The 13,816-nt window shown below is 42.7% G+C and overlaps 1 long non-coding RNA gene across 1 annotated transcript; it reads left to right on the top strand.

Annotated features, from left to right (window-relative positions):
* Window positions 1–498: 498 nt before the first annotated feature.
* LOC119087335 lies at window positions 499–1,010 on the top strand. The gene is made up of 2 exons (XR_005090742.1): window positions 499–596; window positions 685–1,010. It is a non-coding gene; the product is annotated as an uncharacterized LOC119087335 (long non-coding RNA).
* The last annotated feature ends 12,806 nt before the right edge of the window (window positions 1,011–13,816 follow it).

Here is a 13,816-nt window from a genome sequence, read left to right as displayed (position 1 = left end):
AAAAAAAAACATACAGCAAAATAATATGAGTAGAGAGCTTATCTCATTCTTGCATTTTCAGACCCCAAATAGTTCTCACATTGTTGAACATTTACATTGATCGCCTACCTGCATGAAGAAGGCTCATAAAAGGGTGGCTAACAGCATTTGGCACACAATAAATGGAAATGCAGACTCTAAACAGCTGCATACTCTAAGAAGGTAAAAAAGGATCCAAGAGAAGTGTTAGGAATTATCAGTTGAGTTTGTGCAATGAATAAGCCAAGTACTTGTTATTTCTTCACTCCCATATTTTAATTTCCTATGTTCTATGGTTGGAGAGAATTCATGGGAAATGTTTAAAAAAAATCCTACTCTTTTCATCTGCCTCTAAATTCAGCTCTGTATTTGGTTTATAGTATGCAATATGCTGAACTTCCTTCAAAACCTTGAAACTGTCTCACCAGCCTCAGGGTAGAAGGGAACTGTGTCAGTAACAACCAAACTGCCAGAAGGAACAGCTCAACTGTTCCCCAACAGCCAGTCAACATTGGCACGCATCTAGCTGGCTGAAAGAGCGAGTGTGCCCGCTGCAACAGATGTGGGAGAAGGATAAGGTGAGCACGTGGGCCGTGTTGGAATGTTGCTTAATTTTATTTTGTTTTGCTCATGTGAGCAGACGGCTACCTCTTCCCATTTCCACAGCCCTTTCTACGGTTGGTGGAATTCAGAGCACCAACCTACCGGTTGCCTTGCAAGGGAAGCCAAGAGTGAAGCAGGAAAACATGCCTTGGCCGTTGAGGCTGCACTAGGGGCTGGACTGCCCACCTGCGGAGCCCCTGACTTCTCCCAAGCACCCCACAGAGAGGCCACCTTCTAGGTCCCTCCAGCTCCTTTGCTGTTGGCGGTGCCCATTTCCCTCCAAGAGGACTTGACATTGTATCCCACTGTTCACCTCCCTCTACTGTTTTTCAGGTTCCGTTCGGAATCAGAAAACCCAAGAAATATATTCACAGATGTTCCCTTGTTTATTTGTTGACTCTGTGTAATTTGTTTGCCCTAATTTGTTTTTGTCTACCTTGGGACTTCCCTTTTTAATTTCCCTTTCTCTGTTTACCCCTCTTTGTGGAGCAGCGGTCTGTTAAGCTGTGAGAGGCACACGCCAAATTAAAAGAAAAAAAAAGAAAAAGAAAGAAAGAAAAAGGAAAAAAAAACAGCCCTGCAGATTGTTTTAAGCATGGGCTGCCCCTTTGGGCCTGAAGGCCTTGCTTGAAGCCTGCACCTGCTCCTCCTCCTGAGACACGGGGCTCCTGATCTCTATCCCCTGCCTTTGAGCTGCCTGATTCCTATTATCCAAAGTCAAACAGCGTTCTCTACATTCACGCCTCCAGCACTTGGCATGAAATTAATAAGCCTGGCTGATATATTTCCCTGGAAGCCTGCCACTCTTTAACAGTGGTATTAGATTAAAAATTTTGGCATGGTTAATGAACAGGGGAAAGCTGAAGCCAAAAGTTTCGTGCAGCAGTGCAAAGATTGGGTATTCTGAAGAGAATACCAACTTCCCTTCTATTTTCTGAATGCCATCCTAATTACAGGGTCAGATAACAAACAGAACTAGGCAGTCAGCTCTAGAAGAAAGGGCATATCCTCAGGCTTGACTCGTATTTAGATTTTATCGTCTGTCTTTTCAATCACATGGCCTTCTGTTAGACTGGGTTATCTAAAACTGTAATAATAGCTATTTGTGCTCCAAACAGGCCTCTCTCATCCCAGGTCACTATTTTTCCATTAAAGGAGGACTGTGGGTGAGTTTCAGGCCAGAACCTGATCTTTCTGAACTGAAAGTCAAACCCGTGAGAGACTCTTTTGAATATGGTAAACAATGCTCTCAGAGCTCCAACACTGTGTCTACCATTAAACTCTCAGAATCAGGAAAGCATTACCTCCCCAACATGAGAAATGTTTGTTAAATAAGTCTACCTGTATGCCCCTCCCCAAACAGAGCCCTAAGCTGTAGAGAATTCAGCCTGTCCAGAGAATGTGAAACCCAGTGGGTCCTCATGCGCCACCCCACTGGGTAGCTTCGGTTTTTACAAGGGTGTGGCAAAGTCCATCTCACCAGCAGAGCCTCCTCCTATGAGAAAGCTTCGCTTTCATTTCCCCAATCAATGGAATAGTCATAAGAAAGAACATCTACTAATATCATGAACGTCACTCAGAAGTCCCTTCCAGCTGAAGAAAAGTCACCCAGATACAGAGGCAGAAGAATTGTGTCACCACCATTTGGATTGGCTAATGTGACAGTTTCCTGGCCCAGATACCCAACCTACTCAGTGTCTTGAAGGAGAGATGTAAATGGTAGATGCCCATTCTGGGACTAAAAGAAGTATGATTAACAATCTCCTCTTAGGTTATTGAGGGGCAAGAGGCTTTTAAAGCATATAAGGGTTTCATCAGGAGACAAGAGTTGACCCCTTGTAGAGTCAAATCAATTTCATAGAAACTCATTACAACAGGTGTCTACTGTACTAACCATGCAGGATGCTTCAAAGCTTTTTCTCAATATAAAGAAACTAAGGAGATTAAAGATCTCAGACCACACATAAGGTGGCAGAAAGTTGTCCCAACATGTTCCCTTCCTGCAAGACAAATACGTTAAATATATTTGCAAATGTCAACTTCTTCCCTTTTAATGCCTTAAATCAAATCAGTGAGCCTGTTTTGGACACAGAAGTAGGATGACTCACAGATGCATCCTTGGCTCATTACTCAAGCTTAGATAACAAAGCAACTCAATTTAACTACTCTGAAGTTCCTTTAGGACATGGGTTACACTCTGTCCATTTGCATTCACAGCTCTGATGATTTACTCTATGCTGCTACTGTATACTTGTATTGTTATTATGTTACCTAAAAACAGAAACCCATTTCTTTGAAGAAAAAAAAAAAAGCAAATTCAGGGTAACTGCTTGTTTGCTCCTTTGGCTACACTGAAGGATCACTCAAGCCAAACTTGCACTGATGACAAAAGCCTTTCAAGAGAAGATATAGCTTTGCAGTGGATGATCTGTGCTATTCTGAAGCATGATTCTAGTGTTCCAGAGTGCATATTTATCTTTTCTCCAATGTCATTGGGGGAAACAAGTACTAGAAGTCAAAAGGTGGCTTCACGTCTCCCAAACAGAATTCTCTCCTCCCTTCAAAACGAGACTGATGGAGCTTATTCTAGCCCTCATCTTTCCTTAAGGCTGTTAAGTCCCAAGCTATTTCCAAAGCCTCCAGGGACTCTCACTTATCCATTACTCCACAGTAACTTCCACTTCTTCCTCTAACCTAGTACACGTTCCAACTGAAAAGCTTATCCCCTACAGAACAGGTGTGTGTCCTCCCAACACTTAATTCTTTATGCTCATGTAACATCATAAAATCATAGAATCATTTCCATAAATTTTGTCAGTTCTGTGTTTCTGTGTCTAGTCCATTGTCTGGCATGTATGGGTGCTTACCCCAGACTTAATAAACAGTAAGTGAATAAACTAGGACCTTTTCAGCCCTCCGATTGGCTCCAATAGTTAATAATCACCTAGCTAGTGTCCCTTTGCTCTACCAGGATGGACATACTAAATAGGGAAGTAGTGGTGGTCCCTCTAGGATGTAAGTCCTTTAAAGACCTTAAGACTTTAGATTGCCAAAGGCTTATGGCCTAGCCAACTTAGAGACTTATAGCTCCAAGCCCTAATAGTTAGAGGCTTAAGGTCCCAAGCTTTAGAAACACTTCAGGTTCTCAAGTTAGAGGCTTATTGCCCTGGGCCTTGATTGCCAGTGGTCCAGCACTCACTCACTAGCTCATATGTTCCTCAGATCTTAGCAGCTAGTGCCAGCAGTATCCAATGTCAGCTAATGTTACAGCTCCTGCATCTTGTACATCAGGACCCTGTACCACCAAAATGACTAGTGTCACAGCTTTGTAGCTTTGAATAATGGGACCCATGGTCCTTAAGATTTGCAGCAACATGGGCTGGAGAGATGGCTCAGCCGTTAAAGGCTAGGCTCACAACTAAAAATATAAGATTTGCAGCAACTTGGAACCTTTCTAGAAACAAAGTTTTGCTTCCTCTCATCTTTAGCTCTTTCTGCCGCCCACAGCATTGACTCTATGCCTCCCTTCGCCACTTCTGAACTTGTATAGTCTTTCTTTGTCTTCTGCAGTCTCTGCCCCCTGTTGCTGTCGAGAATGCTTTGGCAACCCTCTCACCCCTCCTATTGATGTCACGGCTAGAACCAGTGCTGCCACTGTTGCTGCCACCGCTGTCACTGCTGACACCTTCTCTTCAAGTTCAGATCAGTAAACTCCATTTGTGGCAGGGACCATTCAGAAAAAGACTTTCATTGGACCTTAGGTTGCAACACCAGGGGCAGCACACAGAAGGAAATCTCCCAGATGACTTCTAGTAGTCTGGCTATATAGCCAGAAGAAGATATGACATTTATGTGGCATGCAAATTCAGGATTGTAATTTGCACCAATCACAGCACAGCTTCTAGTTTACTAGGATGAATCATAACCCTCACATAAGAACCAGGCACAGCCTTAGGAAAGAATCAGTCATCAGCTATGAATAGGTACAGCCCTGGCGTAGCAGGAATCTTAAAAGTTCTTATTAATAAAAACAAACTTGAGCCAGGTATCGGGGTGAATGCTGGAAGATCAGAGAAGCAGAACAAGCCACAGCTACCTCACCTTGCCAATTCATCAGCTGATCCTGTTTCCTCAGACTGGATGCCTCTGAGTCCTCATCCAGAATGGATCTCAGCTGAACTGCTGCTCGAAAGCCTGAAAGCTTAACCAGACTAGTTCCTGGTCCTCACGCCTTATATGTCTTTCTGCTTTTTGCCATCACTCCCTGGGATTAAAGGTGTGTGTCACCATGCCTGGCTGTTTCCAGTGTGGCCTTGAACTCACAGAGATCCAATATTTGGGGGAACACAATACCACCACACCCTGGACCTGTCAATCACAAACTTTCCTGGTGGAGTGCTCCTCCCTTTTTGACCTAATTAAAGATGGCAATCAAAAGGCCCAGAGCAGCCACCGACAAGACCTCAAGAAAATCTGAGGTGAGATATGTGAAGGTTACCAAGGCTTGTCAATGTCTAAAGGCAGGTTGGAGCAGTTGTTGACCAGGCTAAGCAATACGTTGCTTGCATTTGTAATGGTGCTCCTTCAAGAGGTTATGACGCAGGTGGCCATAACACTCAGTCCAGTCACCATAAGGACACCTGCTTGGCTGGCGACTCCCTGGTGAAGGTGGCCAGGCACAGGAGAGTATCTAACAGCTATTGATTAGAGAGTTAAAATATTTACCTCCCCAAAGCTTAGCTTGTGAGTGAAAAGTCAAGATTAGAGGGTGCATATAATAAGGGCCCACATTAGTATTGACCTTCTTAATAGTATTTAACAGTTGACTCCTAGCCAAACACCTTGGGGAGATTCTCACCATTTTACTTCTGGCTGATGTGCAAATGCATGCTTTTATGATTTCTCCAACTTCCCTCCAACATGTATTCAGCATCAGTCCTATACCAAGGGACCACTCTCTCCCTCATCTGAACTCCTATCATGCCGCACTAATAAACCTCTTAGGAAACCTAGCACAATCTCTCTTGTTCTAAAGCCAGTTTTATTTTCTACTTCAACTAGAGGCTAAGTAACTCAAGGGCAGATCTTATGTCCTGGCTCTCAGGTTTATATTTCCTAAGCAGAGGAAATACACCCTCATATCAGTTTTACAGCCAAAATCTTGTTAATACACATTGAAGAAATGAATGAATGTACAATTGCTTATGGTCAGCCCAATACTTTAGAAGAAAGGTGATTTAATAACTCTTCATGTTTTGAATAATACAAACTTCCTGGAGCAACTGTCTAGGATTGAAAGTGGAAAATAGAAGTTAATGATCAGGAGAAGGATGGCAAAGGTGCTTATGAATGGAGAAAGGATTTGGGCCTCCAGTATCAGCCCTACATTTTCCCATTTCCTTACCAACCCAGCTGATATGTCTTAATGTTCCATAGCAGCTTCCCAGGCATCCCATCCTTTATAATTAGAATCTACAAAATGGCCAATATATTCCATCAGAGATTAACCTCAACCTGGAACTTGGGAAGATGGGGTTCAGTCAAAGTCTCTACAAGTTCAATGCTTTCCCAAGCTCAGGAGCAGACAATGTGGGTACTGTATTAACTTCCTATTAATTCTGTGGCAAATTATCATAAATACAACTGCTAAAGATTACACAAACTGATTATCTAACATTCTGGATTTTAGATATTTAAATGGGTTTCACTGTCTTATTCACTGTTCTATTATTATATAGTAACACTATGATCAAGGCAACTCTTATAAAAGAAAGTATTTAATTGGGGGCTTGTTTACAGTCTCAGAGGTTAGCCGTTATCATAAAGTTGGGAGCATGGTGGCATGCAGGCACTGGAACAGTGGCTGATAGCTTTACATCCTAATCTGTAGGCAGGAGGCAGAGAGAAGAGAGAGAGAGAGAGAGAGAGAGAGAGAGAGAGAGAGAGAGAGAGAGAGAGAGAGAGAGAGAGAAGGAAGAAGGAGGAGAAGAAAAGAGGAGAGGAGAAGAAAGGAGAGGAGAGAGAGGGAGGGGGAGAGAAAGGGAGAGGGAGGGAGAGAGGGTTAGGAATAGGGATAGGGAGAGAGAGAGAGAGAGAGAGAGAGAGAGAGAGAGAGAGAGAGAGAGAGAGAGACTGGGCCTGGTGTGAGCTTCTGAAATCTCAAAACTCACCCTCAGTGACACACCTACTCTAAGGCCGCACCTACTCCAACAAGGCCAGGCTTCCTAATCCTTCTAACCCTTTCAAATAGTTCCACTCCCTGGTGACTAAGCATTCAAAAATATGGGAGCCCCCTATAGGGGCCATTATTCAAACCATCACACTCACCAATCTAAAATAACAGTGTCAGTAGGAACACACTTCTTTTGAGGGTTGTAGGGGAGGATTCCTCCCTTTGCTTTTCCCAGTTATTAGAGGTAACTGTAATTCCTTGTCTCATGTCTCCAATTTTCCATCTTCAGAATTAGCAATGTGGGACCTGGTTGCTCTCAGATTTCCTCTTCTGTCTTTCCCTTCTACATAATAAGGGATCCAGACTGTCAGGTGAACCCAATATCATCTTTCCATCTCAAGGCTCACTGATTAACAAACTTAATCTATCGCAAACTTAGCTTCCTTTGCTCTGTAATAAAACATGATGGCGGGTTCCAGGGACTCAGACCTCGATAGGTTTGGTTTGGGTTTGGTTTGGTTTGGTTTGGTTTGGTTTGGTTTGGTTTGGTTTGGTTTGGTTTGGTTTGTGGCTACTAGTCTGCTGTCTGTGGACATACAAAGCAGGAGTGGCCAATCCCCAGAATCTTAGGAGGCACTCAAACAGGGTGGATTAGGGAAGATGTCATTAGGATAAACAACGTTGCCGACAGACAGCCATCAGTTAGGGTACCAGGAAGGCTCTTCCCGCAGGTGAGCCCGCCAATACACCCTAACTTGAAGATGGTTCCATCTCCTTTCAAAAAGCACTGTGAAGTAATGAGCTCATTTATTCTAAGAAACTTCACATGTCCTTCCAATGACATTGGAGCCCCCTGGGGAAGGGGCCACATTTAATGAAAAGAGGTGACTTACCACTGATAAAATTTTGGACTTGGTTTCAGAAGTTACTTTGATGAATTTTCAAAATACATCTTGTAGACTTCCTAGCCCACCTCTGCAATTATATTGACCTTACACCAAAGTAAAAAACAGATCATAAATAAGATCACATGTGAATGAGAATAACAGTGAAACAGACTGGGAAGGGTTCAACACCGTACACACACACACACACACACACACACACACACACACACACACATACACACACACACCAACTTTCTTGTATTGTTCTTAAATGTCAAAAGAATCTTCTTCTCAGCTAGAAAGTTAAACAGGAAAACAGTAAGTTTCCATTACAATGTACAGCTACCACCCCTTAGGGGTGCCAACATGGGTCTGTTAATGTCCTGTGACACTCAGGGGTGAGATTCTTTATGGGGCAGTGTTTATCGTCACCATATGCTTTCTAGTATTGACTAAGAGTACTAATTGATGTTTTAGGAATCAGGAGGGGGAAGATCAAGGGCCTTTAGGGAGCCCTCATCATCTAGTGACCCCCTTCCTCAATTAATAGGTTAACACATGTCTAAGTGCTCATAATTTGTGCTGATCTACTGCTTAGCCAGCAAATGGCTCTCACTCAGAATGTGCTATATGTGTCAGCCTTACAGTTTTTCTGTCTTAGTTAACTTGAGGGAGAAACCAGAAGATTTTCCTTTGGAGTCGCAACAAGATAAAGTAAGTGCGATGTCACTGACGTTAGTGAAGATTTGAAGGTACAGCTGGAATCGGGGCATCTCGGCTCCCTCCCTTCCTTCTAGAAAGGCCCCCATTCTGCCATCCAGGGCTATCATTTGCCCATGCTTCCCCCACAGTCTCATCTGCCTTCTCAACCATAAATGGTCACTCCTCCCCCAATCTTCTAAGGTTTTTGCTCTCTTTGTGTCTTTCCTATCAGGTCATACTTCAAAAAGCATCTAAGAGACTTTTTGAGTGTTCAACCATACTACCAATAAAAACACATGAAAGGCAGTTCTCCAAATGGAAAGTCCAACAACTGACAATGTTCAGTCTAGCAAAGTTACCTAACACCATGAGTAAATAGGTGCCACCATTTGGGACAACTTATCTGGAATGCAATGAGGACACCAACACCTAGAGTCCTTTCAATATTTGTGTGATCTGACTCAATAACTCCTTCCCAGGAATTCACAGTGCAGAAATATAAAGAAGAGTAGTCAGATTTATATCCAAGGTTTTGCATCATAATGTTGTTTGAAATTAGGGGGAATTTTTGAAAAAAAAAATGAATTCCCACAATGGAAAGTAAGGAAATGATACCATCACTACAAAGTCATATCTCTAACACAGAAGCTGCACCTATGAAATCTCAACAATGTGGTCACCTACACAAGCCCTGCAGAATGCAACACCAATTGACATGCCAATGTAGATGGAGGAAATCTTCCACATTTCCACCCGGATGTGAAAAGCTACAGGAAATCAGTGACTGCTGAGAGATGAACAATCCATTTCCTCCAGAGACAAGCCTCCTGGTGGGTTATCTTAGCCCAGGTGCCCAGTCCTAAACACATGTACATATGAGCACTACTTAGTGTACTCTGTAGGAGAGAGAGAGAGAGAGAGAGAGAGAGAGAGAGAGAGAGAGAGAGAGAGAGAGAGAGAGGGAGAGAGAGAGAGTTAGCAATAACAATGATATCAGAAGAGGTCATAAATTTTAAAGGCACATGGGACGAGTTAGAAAAGGGAAGTGATGTAAATACAGTACTCATGTATGAAATTGTCAACATTTTTAAATTAAAAACATGGCAAGAAAGCTAACATTTAGATAGGAAATTTGGGGAGATTACACAGGAGCGATGAGCAGCATGCAGATCCAAGAAAGAGTTTCAAGAGGCAGCATGTGAAACCAAAGCATAAAGCCTCAACCACTTCTAGGAAGGAATTCGTTAAACTCCATATTTAAGGCAATATTTATAAACCTTAATCCCTGAACAGTGCTACGACAAGTATGTATTTCCGATCCAAAATGCAGATAAAGTCAACATTTTAAAGAACAGAATATGAGACCAGGCCTTCCTCACTAAATTAATTCAAGCAAGTTTACCAAGTGCTTTAGTTACTGTTATATTACTGAGACCCATGACCAAGGCAGCTCATAGAAGAAAGCATTTAACTGGGGCTTGCTTACAGTTTCAGAGGGTTAGTCCATAATCATCATGGCAGAGAGTGTAGTGGCACCCAGACATGATGCTGGAGAAGCAGCTGGAAGCTAGCATCTGATCTGAAAGTTGCAGGCAGAGAGAGAGAGACTGGGCCCGAAGTGGGTTTTTAAAACTTCAAAGGCCACCCTGAGTGACACATCTCCAACAAGGCCACACCACCTAATCATCCCTAAATAATTCCACTAACTGGGAAGGAAGCATTCAAACTATCACACCAAGCAACAGTATGAAGCAGGAGCTGAAGTGGTGTATGTCTTTGAGTATGTCTGTGTGTGGTTATGGGCAAAAATTATAAGGACTACAGAAGGGATGTTTTATGAAAGACAACTTTTCACACACAAAAAAGCAGTAAAGTCATAAAGTTGGTAATTGTGTACAAATATACTCAAGTTCAAAAACACCAGTGTGTTTTTGCTGCCTAAGTTAAGTGAAGGAAACAGCAGTAGACAAACTGCACAGATGAAGAGTCAACTTACCTAGAAAGAACTGTCCTCTCTGTGATGAATCAAAGAGCGTGGTTGTGGGTTGCTTGGCATCTGTTTGGCTCAGCTGATTGCTGCATATTGTAGTGCTCTGTTCAGCGTCAAGTTGTTGCTCCATGCAGAAGTAAAAGGATGGACATCAGGGTCAGATCTCAGATCTCCAAATGAGGATGCCCCACAATAAAGGATTCCATTTCAATGGGTTCATTCTCTCCAACCCTCACCTTCCCCCCACCACCTCCCTCTCCCTCTCACCCTCACCCTCTCTCTCTCCTCACCCTCTTTCTCTGTTATTTTTATGGGGCTCCCTAGTTCTTCTTGTAAAGAAAGAGTTCATCAGCTCCTGAGAAAATTCTGTTTATGGCTGACTTCCTAAGGCTAGACCCATATCTGTGAAGAGGAACTCCCAAGTCCAGGCTGCTCTCCAAGATCACTGTCAGCATTCAAAGGTGAGCTTTGGCTCTGAAAGAACACAATATTGTATTAAATATGTACACATTTGTGTCTAGACTGTAAGTGATTCCGGGTCTGTTTATGCTTGGAAAGGATATTTGGTTAAACAGAATATTGCAATACATTGAACAGCCAATATGGGAAATACTCTTAACAGGCACACAGACCTCAGTTTATATGACTCATGAAAACCTGGAGTACTCTGCCATTCTGTCCAGAGGAGCAGCACAATTCAGGGAAAGTGAAGTCCAGCTAAGCCAACTGCTTAGCATCAAGACGTCATAACCTTAGTGTTCAAAAGGAAATGCACTCCAGGGCCCTTAGTTGACCAGGACTGCCATGGTTTACTATTTTGAGCAGGGGAAGCAAAAGACATGTGTTTTACCTTTCAAAATTGTATTTGGGACTCCTTTTCCAAAGAGCATTCACTCCAACTCCACTGTCCTTCTACTTCATTTCAACAACCATTGTTTTAACCTTTGCCAGATGGTAGGCAATGTTCTAGGCACAGCAGAAGCAAACAGGACAGAGTGTTACCTAGTGTATGGCATGCACTAGAGGAAGACAATTATACCAGATTATTAGCAGACATCTTACAGCCCTAACTTTCATAAGGTCATCACTTGGTCTCTACAGAAGGTAGTTTCCAAAACTCCAACCCTAAGAATACTAAATGACTTGGCATTTGTATCTAATGTGTGTGCTTTGTATCTTCTCCAGATTACTTACAATATCTAATACAATGTAAATAGTGTGTGAATTGTTGCTTTCATTTCTGAGACCAAATACCTGATAGAAGCACCTTAAAAGAGGAATAGCTTAAACTGGCCCACAGTTTCAGAAGATTTGCTGCGCAGCTGCTTGGCCCCATGCACTAAGACAAAAAATGGCAACAGGAGTGTGTTCTAGAGGACAGTGGTGTACTTCATTGTGAACAGGAAGAAGAAAGCGAGGTGGGGGTAGTCCAGGATACTATACCTCAAAAGACCCACCCCCAGGGATCCACCTTCTCCAACATGGTCCCATCTCCCAAAGTTTCCATGACCTCCCAAAGTAACACCACCAGATGGGGACTAAGCAGGGAATTCAGATTCCAACCATGTCACTGTATACATTGTTTAGGAGAATAATGACAAAGGAGAGAGTCTGTACTTGCTCATTTTGAATGCATTTTATTGAAAAGATTCTCTATGAAGGTGAGTTGCATCAACAAATGTGTAATTCATGTATACAGAGGGGCAACAGTAACTCTTTTGTTGGATGGAAAGAAAGAGAAAAAAAACTCTACACCTCCCCAAAATAATTCCTTTGGACAATCAATGAAAATACTTCATAGTGGAAAACAGCAGGTTTATAAGACATTCCAATCTCTAGTAAAGGATATACACAAGGCATTCTGAGTGAGAAGAGAGGGGCACTAATTATACGAATGTCAAGATTCCAAGGGAAAAGACACTAGGAAAAACATTCAAAGACCTGGTGGCAAAGGCCCTGTCAGTCCTGTTTGTCAGCCAAAGTTTTTTGTAGCCATCTGTGCCATCTGGAGAGGTTGCACACCTCTAGAACTTACTATAGACTATCAGAAGCATAAGGCTTTTGTTCCCCCAAGCTTTGTGCCTTTTTGAGTTTAAAATTTACATGGTCAGATCTTCCCTTCCATGGATATTAATTGAGTGACTGATTGATTGATTGATTGATTGATTGATGTTTTGTGTGTGACCCACTGATTTAATTGGTGGGAGGTTATTTATAAGCAACTTATCAGTGGCTACAGCATTGAAGGAAACAATAACCCCTTCCCCAGCGACTACTAACTGCCATAGCCTCTCAAGAAAGGTTGGGGCCTCATGGGTCCCTCACCCACATGGTGAGATATTGATGGGCCCGGTTTTGAACAGGTCTTGGGCAAATAACCACAGCTACAGTGAGTTCAACAACCAATGGCTGTGTCATATCTAAAAGACATCATTTTGCTGCACATTCTCCCATCCTTTGGTACTTAAATTCTTTCTACCCCCACTTTTGCAATGTTCCCTGAGCCTTAGGGCAGGGGGTGCGATAGATTCCCATTAGGGTCAAGCTCTCTATGATCATTTATCTTGGCACATTGTCTGCTATGGGTTTCTGCATTAACCTCGGCCTGCTGCAGTAATAAGCTTCTCTGGCGAAGGCTGAGCACAGCACTAACCTATGGCTATAGACACGAGTGTTTCAAAGGCAGTTTGGCACTTAGCAGAACAATAGCAGTACACTGGCCCCTACTAGGACCTCTGGCCTCTCAGCCACAGGTTCTCGGACTGGACCATCAGTTACAAAAAACAAATCATAAATAAAATGGCATGCCCTACCAAGAAAACCTAGAAAAGAGCAACACATAAAAATAATGAATATTCACTTGACTGTGGCTCATACAGTGTTCCTTAGACTCACACCTGCATCTGTAGTATGCAGTAGCATGTGATGAGGCAATCAGTTCTCACTTCTGTCACCTCTTAAAGCTGTGTCCAATCATTTTCCCACATGCTTCAGAATACGATCTGAGTCGTGGATGGACTTTGCTCCACCCCAGTGCTGGACCAGGAGCCTTGCAGGAGTTACAGAGACAGCTACAGAAACAGAAGCAGCTTTTCCCTAGAGAAGACTTCACGAAGAATTATGACCCTATGGTAGAAACAGCTTCAGAGAACCACAGTTTGAAAGAATTGTGGGTTCTTGGTCCACAATGTCCTCATTGATCAAAGATACATGTTTTAGATGTTAGGAAGTAGAAATTATTTTTATCTTTGGAAAGGAAATCCCTTGCAGCACCTTCTCTTCCTCCCTATGCTGTGAATGGTTATCGAAGAACATTCTAGGAAGAAATAAGATAGACACATGGCCTTTCCAAAGTCTCTTTAATTTCTGACTATAAAAATTCACCTTAATCCTTACAAATCACCACTGTAGACATTTTATTGACTAGCCACTTTTACAGGAAGC

This window comes from Peromyscus leucopus, chromosome 2 (assembly GCF_004664715.2).
Source record: "Peromyscus leucopus breed LL Stock chromosome 2, UCI_PerLeu_2.1, whole genome shotgun sequence".
NCBI classification, from domain to species: Eukaryota; Metazoa; Chordata; class Mammalia; order Rodentia; family Cricetidae; genus Peromyscus; species Peromyscus leucopus.
The sequence above is the reverse complement of the archived record's forward strand: the minus strand, read 5'-3'. Positions and strand labels throughout refer to the sequence as shown.